The following is a 21,724-nucleotide window of genomic DNA, read 5'->3' as shown; positions in this document are numbered from 1 at the left end:
CTTTTTTCGTGATACATATAAGAATTTCTTTAGTCACGGCCCTGAATATGCTATGTATACTGTACTCTGGTACTACTGTACTGCATCTGTGAAGAGCGAATTTATGAGAATTGCTTTCTAATAAACGCCGTTTAAATGATATAGTCATGTCTCTCTTCTCCAACTCCACTTCTCTTTATTCCCTTTGACTCAAATATGAAGTCTCAAAAAATAAAAGTAGATTTTTGTAAACTTATTCTAGTAGTGGAAAGATAGTTATTTTATTTTTTATTAGAAGAAAAAAAGTAATATTCTATTGTTGAAATATTCCATTTCCCTCTAAAGTATAATAAATAAAAGTGCAGTGAAAATTCATAAATGTAATACCAGTGCTTTAGTGCAAATCAATTAAGAACATTGCGATAAGTATAAAACATCAATTTTTATATTGACTTCAATGTTTAATATCAATGTACAATTCATATATATATATATATATATATATATATATATATATATATATATATATATGGGACATTCCACGTCAACACGGACAGAGCTCTAAACAAAAATTGCTTTGATGGATTTAAACGTTCTAGGGCTTAAAAGATTTCTACGTTCATGTACTTTAAGATGCCGATGGGCGTTTTTTGCAAAATTCAATTTCCGATGCCAATAGAACTGTCAAAAGTCAAAAGGTCCAAAAATCTCAAAATACTTTTATGAATTAAAAGCAAAAAACAAAGTAACTTCATATTCATAATCTGCGACCCCAAAAGCCCCCGAGTAACACGTTCTAAGGGAATCGGATCAAATTTGAAAATTTTTTCTGCCATATTGGATCCGCCATTTTGAATTTTTAAAAAGTGACTTCAGATTCGTAATCAGCGACCCTAAAAACCCCCGAGTAACAAGTTTTAATCGAATCTGATCAAATTTGAATTTTGTCCGCCATATTGAATTCGCCATTTTGGATTTTTAAAAAAAACTTTAGATTTATATTCGGGAACCCTAAAAACTGATAAAGAATGAGTTACAGAATTATTTACCTCGTTTTTTGCTTTTAATTCATAAAAGTATTTTGAGATTTTTGGACCTTTTGACTTTTGACAGTTCTATTAGCATCGGAAATGGAATTTCTCAAAAAACGCCCATCGGCATCTTAAAGTACATGAACGTAGAAATCTTTTAAGCCCTAGAACGTTTAAATCCATCAAAGCAATTTTTGTTTAGAGCTCTGTCTGTGTTGACGTGGAATGTCCCATATATATATATATATATATATATATATATTAATAAAAAAATTAACAAATAGCAAACGAAATGAAAAACGATTTATTAAAATTTTCTTTTCAGTATAAAATGTTATGTTATAAATTTTATTTGTAATAATATAAATTGTATATTGTGGTAAAGTGTTTTTACCACAATAAATAAATAATAATAATACCGATTTAATAAATAAATCAAACACAGCTTTTAAATAAACAATTAATTTATTTCTCGAAGCTGCGGTCTCAGGATACACGAATCGCCAACAATTAAATATGATATTCTGAGATGCCGAATTCTCAAACAGATAAAGTGCATCTTTACACTTTGGACCCAAAACAGCAACTGCCCAAGCCATCCCTTGGAAAACCGCGCTTTCCATATAGGACTCGCCAAATTCCTGCGCCTTGCCGTCCGTTTAAGACATTTCACAAAAATTTCCTCTCCGAAAATATAAAATTATTAATTTTTTATTGTTATCATTTTCACAGTAATAAAATGTATTGAAAAAATTAAATTCGTTTTAGAAAAATGTCGTATTTATTTTTTAAATTTAAAATTAAATTATAAAATAATTACGTTTTCATTTACCCCACTTGATGCTAATAATAAATAAAATTTCTTTTTCTTGATGCATTACTTTTTCAATAATTATTATTTTGTAAAAAATATTTAAAGTTTATTTGCTCTCCCTGCATACGCATAGTTCAAGACTCCCTAAAACCCTAATCTGAAAAATAGAAAAAGAATTTTCTTATCTTTATATAAGAATAACTTAAAACTATTATAAAAATTTGTCATGATTTTTATATATACACTACCGTCCGTGAGTATCAGGACGCCCCTTTTTTCATGAGTGGAAAAATGCTTAAAACGTAGAAAATAAGAATGACGAAAATTTTTCGTATTTTTTTCCTGAAAGCTAATAAAATTATGAAAAGACTGACACCTGATCGAAGAATTTTTGTTGGCTATTCTGTTAGATGCAGAAAAAATACTGGATTTTGCATGCTTTTCGTAATTTTTTAATTTCTCGAAAACTAATTAACTTTTATTAGCGCTCTTGGTCTTGTTTTAATCTCTATTTAATGTAGAATCTAAATTATTAACTGGTATTGTGAAATAAATTTTTTCAAAAAAATTTGAAACCGTAAAAGTAGGATTAAAAAAATTCAAAAAATTATCATGAATATTAAAGTGTCAAAAAGGTCAATGTAAAATATGTTTTTTTTGTTTTTTTTTGTTTTGTTTTTTTTTTTTTGTTTCTACTCCTGCCCTGTTGGCCTTACGCACTTCGACAAGAGTCCCCGAGAAATACTTTTTTGGATTAAGCATAACCATTCTACATATGAAAATTCTATATACACGGAGAGAAAAATAAAGCGTTTTTAGTATGGACAGTTAACCTTATTTAGTAAAAGAATGCACATGCGCAATAGGCGTAAAATTTCTGCTGTATTTGTATCAATTTCTACGTTATCAGCATAAAAGTTCTACCTTTAAACGCATGAGACGTCAGTATACTACGATTGCAAAAGAGATCCATGCTATTTTAGTATATGTTTCATGCAACTGAGGTGGTAATTCCATGGAGACGCCTTATTTTGGCCTAAATTCTAAAAGTTAGAAAAACCATTTGTTAGAATTTCAAAAGTTAGAATGTTTATTTGTTAGAATTTCCAAAAGTTAGAATGTTTATTTGTTAGAATTTCCAAAAGTTAGAATGTTTATTTGTTAGAATTACCAAAAGTTAGAATGTTTATTTGTTAGAATTATTAAAAGTTAGAATGTTTATTTGTTAGAATTTCTAAAAGTTAGAATATTTATTTGTTAGAATTTCCAAAAGTTAGAATGTTTATTTGTTAGAATTATTAAAAGTTAGAATGTTTATTTGTTAGAATTACCAAAAGTTAGAATGTTTATTTGTTAGAATTATTAAAAGTTAGAATGTTTATTTGTTAGAATTTCTAAAAGTTAGAATGTTTATTTGTTAGAATAGCCAAAAGTTAGAATATTTATTTGTTAGAATTTCTAAAAGTTCGAATGTTTATTTGTTAGAATTACCAAAAGTTAGAATGTTTATTTGTTAGAATTATTAAAAGTTAGAATGTTTATTTGTTAGAATTTCTAAAAGTTAGAATATTTATTTGTTAGAATTATTAAAAGTTAGAATGTTTATTTGTTAGATTGTCCAAAAGTTAGAATGTTTATTTGTTCGAATAGCCAGAAGTTAGAATGTTTATTTGTTAGAATTTCCAAAAGTTAGAATGTTTATTTGTTAGAATAGCCAAAAGTTAGAATATTTATTTGTTAGAATTTCTAAAAGTTCGAATGTTTATTTGTTAGAATTACCAAAAGTTAGAATGTTTATTTGTTAGAATTATTAAAAGTTAGAATGTTTATTTGTTAGAATTTCTTAAAGTTAGAATATTTATTTGTTAGAATTTCCAAAAGTTAGAATGTTTATTTGTTAGAATTATTAAAAGTTAGAATGTTTATTTGTTAGATTGTCCAAAAGTTAGAACGTTTATTTGTTAGATTCCCCAAGTGTTAGAATGTTCATTTGTTAGAATTTTTTTTGAGCAGCGAGTTTCCTTTCTATGTTACTGTTAGGCCTTAACTTCATTTACCATTTGTCCCAACAGTGTACAAGATTCTTCGTACACATGTTAGATGGAGCCAGAAGTAGTATTTACTGTATTTAAAGAAACATATGCTGTAGCAATTTTTTGATCTTGACAGTATATACACAATTTACAAAATATTAGTTTTTAATGAAAAATTCTAATACTATATGAAAAATATAATATTTTCCAGATAATAATTGAATGCTATTATTTAACTTTATATTTTTTGCCTCGTAAAATTTTATGTTTGTGTATAATAAAACTATATTAAAATGCTTTTAATATTATATATGTGACATCATAATGTCAATTTGACACAATTTTTTTGTCAAATATTTTCAGAGTTTTCTAGCGACTAAAAATGGTTAATTTAAACAGAACGAGTGATTTTTGAGCGAACTTTGGGTAAACTTTTTTTTTCTTTAGACAATATTAAATCGCAACAAAAATATCTTCGATGAAAAAAGTTACGCAATTCAAGTTTATATTTGTCCGAATTATAACTTTTACTTGTTAACCAATTAATGCGGGGTTGCCACAAGTCAGGGTAAGACAGGGAAAAGTCAAGAATTTTTAATAAAAGTACTGGAAAAAATTAAATTTTTAGAATTTATTAAAAAATTCGGAATTTTTGGGTCTTTTTTGTTTGCCTCATAAACTATGAAGTTGACAAGAATTCTAATACAAACCCTTCAATTTTTTCTATTTCTAACAATAATTTCTTTTTATGTAACTTCATTCTTGAAGAACTATCAATTATTATTCATTAAATAATTTATAAGTAATAAGTTTACTTAAAAATATCAAAATTAATTAGATTTCAAAAGAGTTGCGTTCACAACTTTATAAATAGATAAACTTCAAAGGTTTCAATTTGAAATTTTAGAAAATATCAATTATTCAATTATTTTCAAAAATTTTCCTCATTTCCATTATTTTTAATATTTACTATTTTAATAAAATTTTCCAAAAGAATTCCATTACTTGAACAAAATTTTAATAAAAATTTAACAGGAACTCAAATACTTACCAAATTTTTATAAATTTCTTCGTATATCAATTCAATTATTTTTATTTTTTTAATGAAGTTTCTCCAAAGAATTCAAATATATTCAGAGAATTGAAAAAATAGTTCTGAGAAATTCATTTATTTCGAAAAATTTAAATAAAATTATTTTAAAAGTTCTATTATTTTGAAAAATTTTGACAAAATTTTTTACAAGATTTAGTTAATTTAAAGTTCTCCTATATACAATTCAATTATCTTAAATATACAATTCTTCTTCAGAATTTAATTATTAATAAAAAAGTTGAATAAACTTCTTCTCTTGAAATCAATTATTTTCATAACTAATAAAATTTTTCTTGAGAATTCAATTATTTAAAAAAAAATTTGATAAAATGCTTTTATAAATTTGAAAAATGAAAATAAAATTGGTCATAGAATACAATTATTTTCGTAAAATACAACATTCTTCCTAGGAATACAAATAAATTTTTATTTACATTGTTCAAAGGTAATTAAAATTTAAAAATTATTATAAAATAATTCCAATAATTAGTCAAATAATTAATTTTCTGAAACTAATTGAATTACTCAAAAGAATTTTTGTATAATTTAAAAAAAACTAATTAAATTTTTGATGAATTTGAATTAAAAATTTTGAACATGATTGTTTTCCCCAAAATGTTGAAAAATAATTCTAAAATATTATTATTTTTGTATGTATTTGAATTTTTGGAAATATGTTATTGAAAACACTGAAAATATTGAAAAAAAGTATCAATTTTCTTAATTTCCCTGACAAAAAATTTTTGTCATGAAATTTTCTAGATTTTACTGACAAAAAATTTGTTTCCCTGACATCTCCCTGACTCTACTGACGTTTATCCGACCGGAAATAATTTGTAGATTTAATGATAGTTTTTTCGATTTGAAAACAAATACAAGGTGATGAAGCAATTCTGACTTCATATTCGTTTTCAGCGGGTAAAAATACTACAAGACATGTAGATCTGATTTAATAAACAGGCCACTTTTATTTTTTTGTGTACCTTTGTTAATGATTTTCAATATTATTAATGCTTCTTTCTTATTTGGATATTATTCGATAATACTCGACTTGTTGTCGCAATATCTTTTTTAAGAAAGGATTAAAAGAAAATTAAGAAAGTTTAAACAATTTTACAAAAGTAGACAAAATTTTATTCAAATCATTATCTATTATTAATAATGAAACAATATAAAAGGATTATAATTATAATTTTAATGAAAAACTTTTTGCACCGTTGTGTAAGGAGTTTTACAAAACGGGCACTTTTTTGTTGGAGTATTTTTATAAATATTCCAGCATCTTTCGCAAATTTTAAAATGTCCGCATGGCATAAATAAATGAGTGGAATATAACGTCCAACAAATGCAACTTTTTAAAATAAATTGTGTCTGTTAATAATTGTAATCAAATATTTAATTTTTTAAGTTTATTAAAATTACATTGAAATTAGAGCTGTGCAAAATTCGAACCAAACAGAGTTTTATTCGGTTTTGGACGCCGAAATGTCGAATGTCGAATATTCGATATCCGAACTGGGCTAGTTCGAATGGCGAATTTTCGACATTAGAACTAAGCTAACTCGAATGTCGAATATTCGACCTAGGCGAAAAAATTCGAACAGTTCGGTTCGAATTATTTTGCACAGCTATAATTGAAATTAATTAAATTTCTGAGGAGAATTTTATTATTTATAAAAAAATAATTTAATTCTTGCGATAAATTTGACTTCTTATAAAAATAATTGAATTGTATCGAATAATTTAATTATTAATTAAATATTAAATTTTTTCAGAAATCAAAGTTTCAAAATGCCATGCGGACATTTTAAAATTTGCGAAAGATGCTGGAATATTTATAAAAATACTCCAACAAAAAAGTGCCCGTTTTGTAAAACTCCTTACACAACGGTGCAAAAAGTTTTTCATTAAAATTATAATTATAATCCTTTTATATTGTTTCATTATTAATAATAGATAATGATTTGAATAAAATTTTGTCTACTTTTGTAAAATTGTTTAAACTTTCTTAATTTTCTTTTAATCCTTTCTTAAAAAAGATATTGCGACAACAAGTCGAGTATTATCGAATAATATCCAAATAAGAAAGAAGCATTAATAATATTGAAAATCATTAACAAAGGTACACAAAAAAATAAAAGTGGCCTGTTTATTAAATCAGATCTACATGTCTTGTAGTATTTTTACCCGCTGAAAACGAATATGAAGTCAGAATTGCTTCATCACCTTGTATTTGTTTTCAAATCGAAAAAACTATCATTAAATCTACAAATTATTTCCGGTCGGATAAACGTCAGTAGAGTCAGGGAGATGTCAGGGAAACAAATTTTTTGTCAGTAAAATCTAGAAAATTTCATGACAAAAATTTTTTGTCAGGGAAATTAAGAAAATTGATACTTTTTTTCAATATTTTCAGTGTTTTCAATAACATATTTCCAAAAATTCAAATACATACAAAAATAATAATATTTTAGAATTATTTTTCAACATTTTGGGGAAAACAATCATGTTCAAAATTTTTAATTCAAATTCATCAAAAATTTAATTAGTTTTTTTTAAATTATACAAAAATTCTTTTGAGTAATTCAATTAGTTTCAGAAAATTAATTATTTGACTAATTATTGGAATTATTTTATAATAATTTTTAAATTTTAATTACCTTTGAACAATGTAAATAAAAATTTATTTGTATTCCTAGGAAGAATGTTGTATTTTACGAAAATAATTGTATTCTATGACCAATTTTATTTTCATTTTTCAAATTTATAAAAGCATTTTATCAAATTTTTTTTTAAATAATTGAATTCTCAAGAAAAATTTTATTAGTTATGAAAATAATTGATTTCAAGAGAAGAAGTTTATTCAACTTTTTTATTAATAATTAAATTCTGAAGAAGAATTGTATATTTAAGATAATTGAATTGTATATAGGAGAACTTTAAATTAACTAAATCTTGTAAAAAATTTTGTCAAAATTTTTCAAAATAATAGAACTTTTAAAATAATTTTATTTAAATTTTTCGAAATAAATGAATTTCTCAGAACTATTTTTTCAATTCTCTGAATATATTTGAATTCTTTGGAGAAACTTCATTAAAAAAATAAAAATAATTGAATTGATATACGAAGAAATTTATAAAAATTTGGTAAGTATTTGAGTTCCTGTTAAATTTTTATTAAAATTTTGTTCAAGTAATGGAATTCTTTTGGAAAATTTTATTAAAATAGTAAATATTAAAAATAATGGAAATGAGGAAAATTTTGAAAATAATTGAATAATTGATATTTTCTAAAATTTCAAATTGAAACCTTTGAAGTTTATCTATTTATAAAGTTGTGAACGCAACTCTTTTGAAATCTAATTAATTTTGATATTTTTAAGTAAACTTATTACTTATAAATTATTTAATGAATAATAATTGATAGTTCTTCAAGAATGAAGTTACATAAAAAGAAATTATTGTTAGAAATAGAAAAAATTGAAGGGTTTGTATTAGAATTCTTGTCAACTTCATAGTTTATGAGGCAAACAAAAAAGACCCAAAAATTCCGAATTTTTTAATAAATTCTAAAAATTTAATTTTTTCCAGTACTTTTATTAAAAATTCTTGACTTTTCCCTGTCTTACCCTGACTTGTGGCAACCCCGCATTAATTGGTTAACAAGTAAAAGTTATAATTCGGACAAATATAAACTTGAATTGCGTAACTTTTTCCATCGAAGATATTTTTGTTGCGATTTAATATTGTCTAAAGAAAAAAAAAGTTTACCCAAAGTTCGCTCAAAAATCACTCGTTCTGTTTAAATTAACCATTTTTAGTCGCTAGAAAACTCTGAAAATATTTGACAAAAAAATTGTGTCAAATTGACATTATGATGTCACATATATAATATTAAAAGCATTTTAATATAGTTTTATTATACACAAACATAAAATTTTACGAGGCAAAAAATATAAAGTTAAATAATAGCATTCAATTATTATCTGGAAAATATTATATTTTTCATATAGTATTAGAATTTTTCATTAAAAACTAATATTTTGTAAATTGTGTATATACTGTCAAGATCAAGAAATTGCTACAGCATATGTTTCTTTAAATACAGTAAATACTACTTCTGGCTCCATCTAACATGTGTACGAAGAATCTTGTACACTGTTGGGACAAATGGTAAATGAAGTTAAGGCCTAACAGTAACATAGAAAGGAAACTCGCTGCTCAAAAAAAATTCTAACAAATGAACATTCTAACACTTGGGGAATCTAACAAATAAACGTTCTAACTTTTGGACAATCTAACAAATAAACATTCTAACTTTTAATAATTCTAACAAATAAACATTCTAACTTTTGGAAATTCTAACAAATAAATATTCTAACTTTAAGAAATTCTAACAAATAAACATTCTAACTTTTAATAATTCTAACAAATAAACATTCTAACTTTTGGTAATTCTAACAAATAAACATTCGAACTTTTAGAAATTCTAACAAATAAATATTCTAACTTTTGGCTATTCTAACAAATAAACATTCTAACTTTTGGAAATTCTAACAAATAAACATTCTAACTTCTGGCTATTCGAACAAATAAACATTCTAACTTTTGGAAAATCTAACAAATAAACATTCTAACTTTTAATAATTCTAACAAATAAATATTCTAACTTTTAGAAATTCTAACAAATAAACATTCTAACTTTTAATAATTCTAACAAATAAACATTCTAACTTTTGGTAATTCTAACAAATAAACATTCGAACTTTTAGAAATTCTAACAAATAAATATTCTAACTTTTGGCTATTCTAACAAATAAACATTCTAACTTTTAGAAATTCTAACAAATAAACATTCTAACTTTTAATAATTCTAACAAATAAACATTCTAACTTTTGGTAATTCTAACAAATAAACATTCTAACTTTTAATAATTCTAACAAATAAACATTCTAACTTTTGGAAATTCTAACAAATAAATATTCTAACTTTTAGAAATTCTAACAAATAAACATTCTAACTTTTAATAATTCTAACAAATAAACATTCTAACTTTTGGTAATTCTAACAAATAAACATTCTAACTTTTGGAAATTCTAACAAATAAACATTCTAACTTTTGGAAATTCTAACAAATAAACATTCTAACTTTTGAAATTCTAACAAATGGTTTTTCTAACTTTTAGAATTTAGGCCAAAATAAGGCGTCTCATTCCATGGAGTAGTACATGGAGTATAGACTTAAGGAGACCAATCTTATATGCATGTACTTCACTGAAAGGCGCAACATTTTGTCGGAAGTACATCAGTAGTACGTGTACATCCTGTAGATGGCAAACGATCGCATATATATAGTCGCTTGATTAAGTCCTAACCGTCCTAACCTTATTTTTACTGTATTTTGAAATTAAAAATAATTTCAAATAATAAATAGGTAATATAAAATTATGACAATGAATTTTATTTTCATAAATAATAACATTCTTGGAAAACATTCAATTATTTTTAATACAATTTTTATAAAACTTCACTAAAGGATTCAATTTAAAAAAAAACAAAGAAATTCTTCAAAAAATTTAATTATTTATAAAAGTTATAATAAAATTGATTAAAAGAGTTTAATGTTCTATCAATAATTTTAATAAAGTTTTAATAGGCACGTGGCCACTGAATAACATGACCTTTATAGTAAAATTAATTATTACTATAATTTGAGGCTTTGAGGTTATTAACATAACCTCAAACTAAAAAGTGATCTAACAATTATGACAAATAGTAGCTCATTCTGTTCTTTAAAACATTCTTTACAATTACATTTGTTAAATTTTGTTTAAAATATTTTGTTCAATAGTTAAGCAAATAAAATAAAAAAAAATTTTTTTAATAACTTTTGAACAAAATATTTTAAACAAAATTCAACGAGTGGAAATGTAGAGAATGTTTCAAAGATGAGTAGAATGAGCTATTATTTATCAAAATTGGTTACAAATTTTAATTGGTTACTGACCCTTAAAGAAAAAACACATAATGTTTAACAATTATGATTTTACATCAAATTTTGGTCCAACCTAATTTTTCCTGATAATTGTACAACTGGATCTTTCAGAATTTGGTGAAATCATTTTAATTATGGTTTTATTTGCTGTTAAAAATCACTTTTTAGTTTGAGGTTATGTCAAGCGATCGACACTCCTGAATCAAAAAAATCTGTAAAAAGCACATTTTTTCACAAAAAAGTCGCACAATCCGAGCCCTGTAATATAGACTTTGTATTGTTATCTTATTATTATTATATATTTATATTTATAATTTGAATATATAGTATATACATGAATTAGTAAACTTATAGAAATCCATGTTCATTTTAAAACTTCAGCTATCTATGCGATCGTTGCGCGCTATACGAGAAGATTCAGAACTATGAACTTCCGACATAAAATGGTTGATTTCATACACACTACATTGGTCTCCTTAAGTCTATACTCCCTGGAGTAGTATAAGGAGACCGAACGCCCGTGATGAATCCGCGTCAAACGTGGCCGCATTTTTCAAGTCGGTTCTACAATGAGCACGGTTGTTCGTGTTCGCTGTCGTGAACGTGTACGCGTTCCATATAGGCGAGAACAGAATGCCTATGAAGTAGAGTCTACATTGGATGAACGCGAACGTTGCCGTGCTGACGTCACCCATTTGAATAGCATGGGTGACGTCAGACGTTCGCGTACACGTTCACGTTCGCGTACCATGGAATGTAGACTCTACTTAACAGTGATTCCTCTAGGCTCACTTACATCGATAGAAGAGCCTCTCGCGGAGGAGAAGATCATTATATTTAAAAACAAAATAAGACATGACATAACCTCTAATTTTGTTTATAAAAGTGATTGTTAGTTCAATGAAGCATGTAAAAAATAAATTGTGAGTGAAAATGCCTGCTGCTGTCTGTGTAGTGAAAAATTGCAATTCTTCTCTCTTAATTATAGAGGGAATTTTAGTAACAATTAAGTTATGTATATAAACAATATTAATCGCAACAATTCTCACATATACTTACTTATTTATCTCTTTTCACTTCCAACCGAGCACTTTCAAAATTAATATTGAATAAATAATAATATATTATAATTATAAGATAATTATTAATGATAATTGTCAACTATTTCCAAACAACACTAACCTATAAGAATACCAACTGCACTGTACAATAACAATTAGCAGACGATTATTAGTGACATTTTTCCCCGTTGGGGGCGCTTCTATCGATGTAAGTGAGCACAGAGGAAACACGGTAATGAAAAGTGCGGCCACTTTGCGTGAGTGACGTTCGGTCTCCTCAGGCTGCGGTTACACCTCTGCAGGCAGCCTGCCTGCCTGCAGGTTGTCATGGTAACGTACAAGAGTAAGAGAGTCAGTGACTTCAAACTTCTCCCTTACTCTCGTTGCTCCTGCCTGCGCAGGCAGGCAGCCTGCAGAGGTGTAACCGCAGCCTTATACTACTCCATGGGTAAGGCCGCAGTCCCATGGCAGCGTTTTGCGTTGCGTTGTAATGAGAGAGAATGCAGCAAACGTATATTTGCGTCTTTTTCTCTCCCATTACGACGCAACGCAAAACGCTGTCATGGGACTCTACCCTAATTCCTCAAATGCGCCACTGGACAAATGCGCCACTGGACAAAAGCCCCACATTTGTCATATTTGAGGAAAGTGAAAAGTTTGTTCGAGAGATGGAGCTAGGTGTTCTTGGTGTAGAAATTTGTCAAGTGAATTCAATTTATTGTCAATTTCGCTCCGTATAGTGAAAATAAATTTAAGTGAATGGTTAATTAAATGGAAATTAATTAATTGTTCTATATCAATTGCGGATAACATTTTTTTAAGTAAGTTGCTGTTTTTATTTTATATTAATAATAATAATAATAAATATTATTATTATTGTTTAAAGAAATGTGGAAATTTTTTTTAATAACTAATTTATGAAACATTTTATTTTTAAATCGTTTTTATTTATATTTTTTCTTTGGAATAATTTAATAATTGCTTTAATTTAATAATAAGATTTCTTGATATTTTCAAAAGATCTTTATTTTTATAGAATTATATGTATTTTAATTAAATAACGAGATTAAGAATTCTTTGTTGTATTATAGTTAATTTTACTTACCCAATTATAAATTAATTGCCTTTATTTTAAATTTAGAAAGTACTTAAGTTTTCTTGAAGACTAATAAAATATAATTTATTAACAATTGTAATATTGAATATAATTTTCTAATATGAATTTCATACACGGAGAAAATTTGTTCCCTACATTTTACCGAATTTTTCAATAAAGTTGGGATATAGTAGCATAATCGTAATTTTTAATAATTTTTATATTATTTTTTTGGTAACAATATTTAAAATCTAATGTGATATCTTTATTCCTTAAGAACTAGTACTGTAAAAGTTTAAAAAAAATTGAAACTGAACGTTTAATGTAAATTAAATAAATACCTCCTTGATGGGCACTAACGTTTTAGGAATAGTTCGGTAAAACTTTCTTGACTTGCCCAAAGTGTTAGTTTTCAGGAATAGTTCGGTAAAACTTCCTTGACATGCCTAAAGTTTTAGTTTTCTGGATTGAAATACTTTATTTCAAGTGTCCCGCAGTCAAATGAAAGACTTTCACACTAATAGTTGATTTTTCCAACTTATTTATACTTAATTAATAATCATTTTATTATTATTTAAATTAAAATTCCATTAATTAATTATTTTAAACACTTATTAATTGACAAATATGTAATAAATGCTTTTAAATCATGTAAAAAGAAAATATAAAATGGCAATAACATACTTATTTTTTAAACATATAATTTATTCATTTTAATTAAATATGAATAATAGTAAGTAAGTAAGCAAGCAATCAAGAAAGCAAGTAAGTAAGCAAGTAAACATAAGTAAGTAAGCAAAAAGGAAGTAAATAAGTAAGCAATTAAACATATAAGTAAGTATGTAAGTAAATAAGTAGGTAAGCAAGTAAGCAAAAAGGAAATAACTTGGTTGCTTATTAGCTTACTTTCTTATTTGCATACTTACTTACTTATTTCTTTCTTGCTTACTTTGCTTACTTGCTTACCTACTTATTTGCTTACTTCCTAATTTCCTTCTTGCTTACTTGCTTGTTTCCTTTTTGCTTACTTACTTCCTTATATGCTTGCTTGCTTACTTTGCTTACTTGCTTATTTCCTCCTTGCTTACTTACTTTCTTACTTGCTTATTTCCTTCTTGCTTACTTTATTCCTTATTTGCTTACTTGCTTATTTCCTTTTTGCTTTTTAATACCTCACAATTATTATTTAATATTTCAGAAAGATTAATTTTCTATTAATTAATTTAATAATTTCCAACTTGCACTTTTAATATGTATATTTTTAATTTTAAACACAAAAATTTGAGAATAATAAGGATTTTCATAAATTATTGTTTTATTCCATTAAATACAAATTTAAACATTTTTCTTTATAATAATAAAAACATAATTTAAAAATATTTCATAAATTGACCTTGAATATAGTTAGAAATGATTCATTAATATAAATAATTTTTAATTTTGTACAACGATAGTTTATTAATTTGAATCTTTCTCACAAGCGGTGAAATAAAATTGAGATTAATATATAAGGACAGTTGAAACTTTCTGAAGCAATAATGTAAAGCGTGCGATGTATGTATTAGTGTATGCGTTTAGAATGTACTGTAGGCAGGTGTATCAATTAGTATTTGTTCGTAAACAATTGTAGGGGGTTTAGGTAGTGATTAAAGTAGGTAAATTGAGAGTTACGGCAGTATTAATATAGATCTACTCAAGTAACATTATTTTTTATTTTTGTTCTTCAAGTTTTACCGAACTTTCAGTAAATTGCAACTCGTCAGTTTTACCGAAGACTTTATCTTACGTTTTACCGAACTATTCAATAAATATGAATGTAGCAAGCACTTGGCTTACGTTTTACCGAACTGTAAGTGAAGCGCTAATACATGTATCGTGAGCTTTATGATTTTTACATTATTTTTCAATGTAATTTCTTTTACAGTCTAGTTCTTGAAAAATTACTGTTTTGACACTTCATCCCAGTTTTACCGAACTAAATTCAGTAAAATTTCAGGAATAAATTTTCTCCGTGTATTTAATTAATTTTTTAAATTATATAACGTAAATGTTTTTCTGAATTCACGTTCATACTTTTGGAAATGATAAGACTTCTTACAAAGTTTCAAATATTACGGAAGTTTAGAAAAATTATTCCAATTTTTATTTTATAATTAATGGTATTTTTTTTATATTAAAAACAGTAATATTTTAAAAAGTAATATTTTTTTGGAAACGTTTAATATATAAAAAAGCAGGCTTCGCACTGACGTACTAAAATCTATACTATTTACTCCTTTTTGTGTCAAATTTCTGACACTAAAAGCTACTTTTTTACAAATTACATTAGTTTCAATCCTCTAATAATTGAAAAAAAATTATTCTCAATCAATTTTTTGTGATTCGAAAATGAAAATTTATAATTGTTATTGAAAATTCTTTTAAACAATTGTAAATTGAAGAATGTTCGCAATATTTTTAAAAGATTAAATTACCATGTATTGATGCGCAAAACTCCAAGGATTAATTTAAAAAAAGACAAATCAGTAATCTCCAATATTATAGAAATTGTGTCTTTTTTGGTTTCAGCGACCCAAAAAACGTAGGTTTAGACACCGCAATCGGCTTTTCGCGAAAATTCGAATATCGACCCCTCACCCTTTGGTTGTTAAGGGGGTTGTAGGGGGTTAAGGGAGGGAAGAATTTGTTTTTGGTAGTCTTTTTTGGTGTTAGCGACCCAAAAAACATAGGAATAGACACCCTACTCCACTTTTTTAAAACTGAAATTCCAACCCCAGGGAGCAGGTGTAAGGGGGTGGTAGCGGGCAAATGGCCGACGAAAAAAATTTTTCATGGTCATATTCGGTTTCAGCGACCCCAAAACATGGGGATAGGGGGGTGTAACCTCTGGGTTTTGACTTTTTTATTTTTTTGTGTGCCTGTGTTATTTGACAATGGTATTTGAATATTACTTACCCCTCTATTATTGCGAAATTAATATCTATCCTATCTTTCAAAAATAATAAACAAAAACAATTACAAATTACATTATTCTATAGAAAAATTATAGAAAAATTGTAGAAAGATTATATTAATAACTATAGAGGCATTTCACGTCAGAAATATCACGATTTGCAAAGGGTATGCCGATTTTCGCAAAAGTTCGTGGGATTATAGTTCTGTATAAGAGACTTCTTTCCCCCAAATTTTTTCAAAAAAAATTCAAAATTGTTGAAGATACGCCATTTTGAATTTTAATATTAATTTTATAAAATTTTGAATATCTCGGAATATTGTTTATGGATTTTTATGAAATTTACACATTTTTCAGGTAAAAGTATGTACTTTAAAATGCAAATAAAGTTAATAAAAAAAAATTAATTTTTAAATAAAAAAATTAAAAAAAATTTTTTTAAACAATTTTTTGTTTATTTACTCCTCTCTGAGAAAAATGTTATTAACATATTTGGATTCCTTATGAATTCACCTTTAATTTCATAAAAAAAAATTGATGGAGACTCAACTGGTTCCGGAGATATTGAATTTTTTGTAAAAAATAGTCATAGTTACAGCAGCAATGCACGACTGCGGTAACGTACTACGCGACTTGTGCAGTATGGTGCTATGGCGCGGCGACGCTTTTTTTTACAATAAATTCAATATCTCCGGAACCAGTTGAGTCTCCATCAATTTTTTTTATGAAATTAAAGGTGAATTCATAAGGAATCCAAATATGTTAATAACATTTTTCTCAGAGAGGAGTAAATAAACAAAAAATTGTTTAAAAAAATTTTTTTAAAATTTTTTTATTTAAAAATTAATTTTTTTTTATTAACTTTATTTGCATTTTAAAGTACATACTTTTACCTGAAAAATGTGTAAATTTCATAAAAATCCATAAACAATATTCCGAGATATTCAAAATTTTATAAAATTAATATTAAAATTCAAAATGGCGTATCTTCAACAATTTTGAATTTTTTTTGAAAAAATTTGGGGGAAAGAAGTCTCTTATATAGAACTATAATCCCACGAACTTTTGCGAAAATCGGCATACCCTTTGCAAATCGTGATATTTCTGACGTGAAATGCCTCTATAGAAAAATTAAAAAGTAAGTATAAAAATTGTAATAAAATTAAGAATATAAATTTATTGGCAAAAAAATTATTTTAATGCCAAAATGCAGACGAAAATCGACTCGAGTTCCAGGAAAAATAAAATTGCAAATGAATATATAAATAAGATCTTCTCTTGTTTTGTTAGAAACTTCACGCTTTCAAGCGGATTTTTCAGATTAAAAGTCGATTTCGGCTGCATTTTGGCAGAAAATTCTACACAATTTCTATAATATTGGAGATTACTGATTTGTCTTTTTTTAAATTAATCCTTGGAGTTTTGCGCATCAATACATGGTAATTTAATCTTTTAAAAATATTGCGAACATTCTTCAATTTACAATTGTTTAAAAGAATTTTCAATAACAATTATAAATTTTCATTTTCGAATCACAAAAAATTGATTGAGAATAATTTTTTTTTCAATTATTAGAGGATTGAAACTAATGTAATTTGTAAAAAAGTAGCTTTTAGTGTCAGAAATTTGACAAAAAAAGGAGTAAATAGTATAGATTTTAGTACGTCAGTGCGAAGCCTGCTTTTTTTATATATTGAACGTTTCCAAAAAAATATTACTTTTTAAAATATTACTGTGTTTAATATAAAAAAAATACCATTAATTATAAAATAAAAATTGGAATAATTTTTCTAAACTTCCGTAATATTTGAAACTTTGTAAGAAGTCTTATCATTTCTAAAAGTATGAACGTGAATTCAGAAAAACATTTACGTTATATAATTTAAAAAATTAATTAAACATGAAATTCATATTAGAAAATTATATTCAATATTACAATTGTTAATAAATTATATTTTATTAGTCTTCAAGAAAACTTAAGTACTTTCTAAATTTAAAATAAAGGCAATTAATTTATAATTAGGTAAGTAAAATTAACTATAATACAACAAAGAATTCTTAATCTCGTTATTTCATTAAAATACATAATTCTATAAAAATAAAGATCCCCTACTAAAAATAAAATCACAAAACGACATAAATTTAGTCAGAATCTCTGACGTTTTTAGGCTGCATTTGTTACAATTGCAGCCACAAAACGTCAGGCTTGAGTCATGTTTAATCAGAAAGCTTTAAAAGTAGTCAGGTTTTTTATACAAAGTCGACACCCTTTTTTACCTGGAAAAAGGTCAACTGACCGTCATAAAATTAAAGGAAAATCTTTTTACTTGTTTATATTCATATTTATTTAAACATTATACTTGTTTTTCATCGACTTAGAATTTATCTAACAATATGCTCTTATTATGCATGCAGTATATCCTTTAGAATTTAGATTTTATTTTTAGCAGGGTCTTTTGAAAATATCAAGAAATCTTATTATTAAATTAAAGCAATTTTTAAATTATTCCAAAGAAAAAATATAAATAAAAACGATTTAAAAATAAAATGTTTCATAAATTAGTTATTAAAAAAATTTCCACATTTCTTTAAACAATAATAATAATATTTATTATTATTATTATTATTAATATAAAATAAAAACAGCAACTTACTTAAAAAAATGTTATCCGCAATTGATATAGAACAATTAATTATTTTCCATTTAATTAACCATTCACTTAAATTTATTTTCACTATACGGAGCGAAATTGACAATAAATTGAATTCACTTGACAAATTTCTACACCATGTGACGCGCCGAGTCAGATTTGCGCGGTAAAGCTCTCAAAATTTAAACCTTTAAGAATTTTATTATTGTCTTTTCAATTTGAATTAGGGATTTATTTTCGAAGCGGAATCCTCGACGATGATGGCTCGTTTCCGCAACAAAGAGCTTAGAAGCTCAACTCCCGCGGTGAAAAACTATTAATTTGTTAATTTATAATTGTCAGTGATTATTGTTAGTAAATTTCGATTAAATTAAAGACTTCTAATTTCGTTCTATTTTAACTTTATTTTATTCTTGAACACGAGTTAATACTTCGGAAGTAGAACAATTTCTGCCTTCTCGTTTTCCTCCGAGACCCTACGGTCCCATCCTGGGGGCCTCCGCCCCCATCCCCGAGTGCCAGGAAGGAAGGCGAAAGTACGCCTCCTTTACTCTAATTCGTTAAAAAGAGGAAAAACCCAAAAAGGCGGAAAAAGAAGGTGTTTCAGATTTTTTCTAACTAGTCCATGCAGCAGGGATGACGAAACAAAAGCATCCCCTTTTTATTGCTCAGGCAAAAAAAGGGTCTTGGGGTTTCATGGTAACCAGATGCGCGATTTACTCGAGTTTCTTTAAGAAGCAATAAAACCATAAATGTGAATTTCAAAAACGTGACAAATAGGTAAAACATGTACTTATTTTTAGTGTTATACTCAAATAATCCTAAAATATTTATTACGGGAAGGATTAAGTTTCGTCGCCTCCACTGCATGCTCTATTGTATTTGAGTTTATGATTTTTCCACTTAAGATTTTACTGTGGGAAAGTATTTTGTCGATTTGCCCATGTTGCTTGCCAATATTCTAAATTATACGTAGAATTCTCAATAAATTAAATGTATTCATTATATTATATTAATTTGAATTAAACCGCGAATTTTAGTGCTGCCTCTATCGAGAGAGGAGCGTATCATACACATACGTCACAACCAAGAACACCTAGCTCCATCTCTCGAACAAACTTTTCACTTTCCTCAAATATGACAAATGTGGGGCTTTTGTCCAGTGGCGCATTTGACCGGTGGCGCATTTGTCCAGTGGCGCATTTGAGAAATTACCTGAATAAGGACACGCCTCTTAAGGGGATGTCAAAGTCGATGCGATTTTCCCATTGAAGCTCAATGCAAAAATCCAATCGACTTTGACATCCCCTTAAGCAGGGCGTTCATACAAAATTACCATGAGAAGTCTCCATAGGTACTAAAAACGCTTGATTTTTCTCTCCGTGTATTAACCTAAGCATCTACAGCCGACTTTTATTAGGAGTACTCGCATTCGCCTGGACCACCCGTCAATAGGTTTTCTCGACAGAGAAGAGGGAAACTGTAGAAAACCTCTCCTGAGTACAACCGGTTTATCGACAGTCGAGTTCTAATGGTGTGTACCGGAGAATAATCGACGGTGCACATCATTAAGGCGCTCGCACAGCTCTACTGCCAGCATGAGAGTAAGAGAGAAAAAACATGAAATTTGAATTTTCTGACTTACTTACTCTCATGTGTTACCATGACAACTATGCATGCATTGGTATGCATGCAGAGCTGTGAGAGCGTCTTTATACCTCGACGTCAAACCTCCCGCTCAGATTATCTCACGTGCCGGAAAAATACCAAGCCAAATGGGCGCGAACCAAGGATACTTATTTGGTCCTTAAACGACCGCCAAGCGAGGCATCTATCCGACTGAGCTAATCCGTCGGTTATGTAAAATATGTTCATTTAATAGATATACTAAAATTCAAAAAAGCTTTTTAATTACTTAATTATTTAATTTTAAAAAAAATTTTTTTTGTTGAAAAAGTGTCAATCTGTTTTTCAAAATTTTTTTATCCGACTTTCACAGTTTTAAATTTTTTTGTAAAAATTTATATCACAATACCATTAATTAATTTAGATTCTACATTAAATAGAGATTGAAACAATACCAAGAACGCTAAAAAAGTTAATTACTTTTCGAGAAATTATAAAATTACGAAAAGCATGCAAAATCCAGTATTTTTTCTGTATCTGACAGAATAGTCAACAAAAATTCTTCGATCAGGTGTCAGTCTTTTCATAATTTCATTAGCTTTCAGGAAAAAAATACGAACAAATTTTGTCATTCTTATTTTCTACGTTTTAAGCATTTTTCCACTCATGAAAAAAGGGGCGTCCTGATACTCACGGACGGTAGTGCGTACATAACATTTACATTTTAAAATAGGGTAAAGTTCGCTCGCACTTGAAATTATGATGGAATTTCCGATTTTTTCATCATTTCCCCTGGCTTTTCCTGGTTTTCTAGATACTTTTGTATTTCCCTAACGATTCCCGGTTTTCCAGACCAGTGGCATCCCTGAATTTTTAATAAAAAAATTCGAAAAAGTTACTTTTTTACATTTTTTAATTACCATTAATAAGTTATTGCACCTTATTATAATGGATCAGGTTCAATATAATTGATGCGATTGAAATGCTCTAAAAATAGTTTATTATGATTATTTAAAAATAACAAAAATTTTCAAATAAAAGTTTAAAAAAATTAATATTTAAAATATTTGTTGGTTTTAAATATATAGATTAATATCTCTGAATAACATACCTGAACTTATTAAAACTCTCATATTTTTTGTCTCCCTGGAAGATCTATATAATATAAGATTAAAAAATATGAATCTGTTTTCTGTGAAAAATTAGTATTTTTTTCTTTAGAAATTGAAAAGATTTTATTGTCCAATTAACTAAATTTAATATTGCTTAATCTATCTTGACTCAAAGTTTAGTATTCGTTATCATCCTAGGTTATTAAATTTGTTATCTTATAAGTAATATACATTTGATACTAAAAGTATATAAATAATCTTAATTTTATAATTCTGTTT

At 26.6% G+C, this 21,724-nt stretch overlaps 1 protein-coding gene and 1 long non-coding RNA gene across 3 annotated transcripts in view; one reads left to right on the top strand and one right to left on the bottom strand.

Moving 5' to 3' along the window:
• Positions 1 to 136: 136 nt before the first annotated feature.
• The window catches only part of LOC122498969 (major facilitator superfamily domain-containing protein 6-A), a 35,219-nt gene continuing 13,631 nt past the window's right edge, over positions 137 to 21,724 (top strand). The window contains exon 1 of one of the 2 annotated variants that reach the window (XM_043606985.1): positions 137 to 359. The gene's annotated coding sequence lies outside the window, so the exon portion shown is untranslated. Of the gene's footprint in view, positions 406 to 21,724 lie in introns of both variants that reach the window. The other variant, XM_043606984.1, reaches the window with a different exon arrangement.
• LOC122498971 lies at positions 1,457 to 21,704 on the bottom strand. Its single transcript, XR_006301289.1, has 3 exons — positions 21,055 to 21,704; positions 1,843 to 1,981; positions 1,457 to 1,694 (listed from the first exon to the last, which is right to left on the bottom strand). It is a non-coding gene; the product is annotated as an uncharacterized LOC122498971 (long non-coding RNA).

This window comes from Leptopilina heterotoma, unplaced genomic scaffold (assembly GCF_015476425.1).
Source record: "Leptopilina heterotoma isolate Lh14 unplaced genomic scaffold, ASM1547642v1 Lhet_162, whole genome shotgun sequence".
In the NCBI taxonomy this organism is placed as follows: Eukaryota; Metazoa; Arthropoda; class Insecta; order Hymenoptera; family Figitidae; genus Leptopilina; species Leptopilina heterotoma.
Note: the sequence above shows the minus strand (reverse complement) of the source record. Positions and strands in the feature narration are given on the sequence as shown.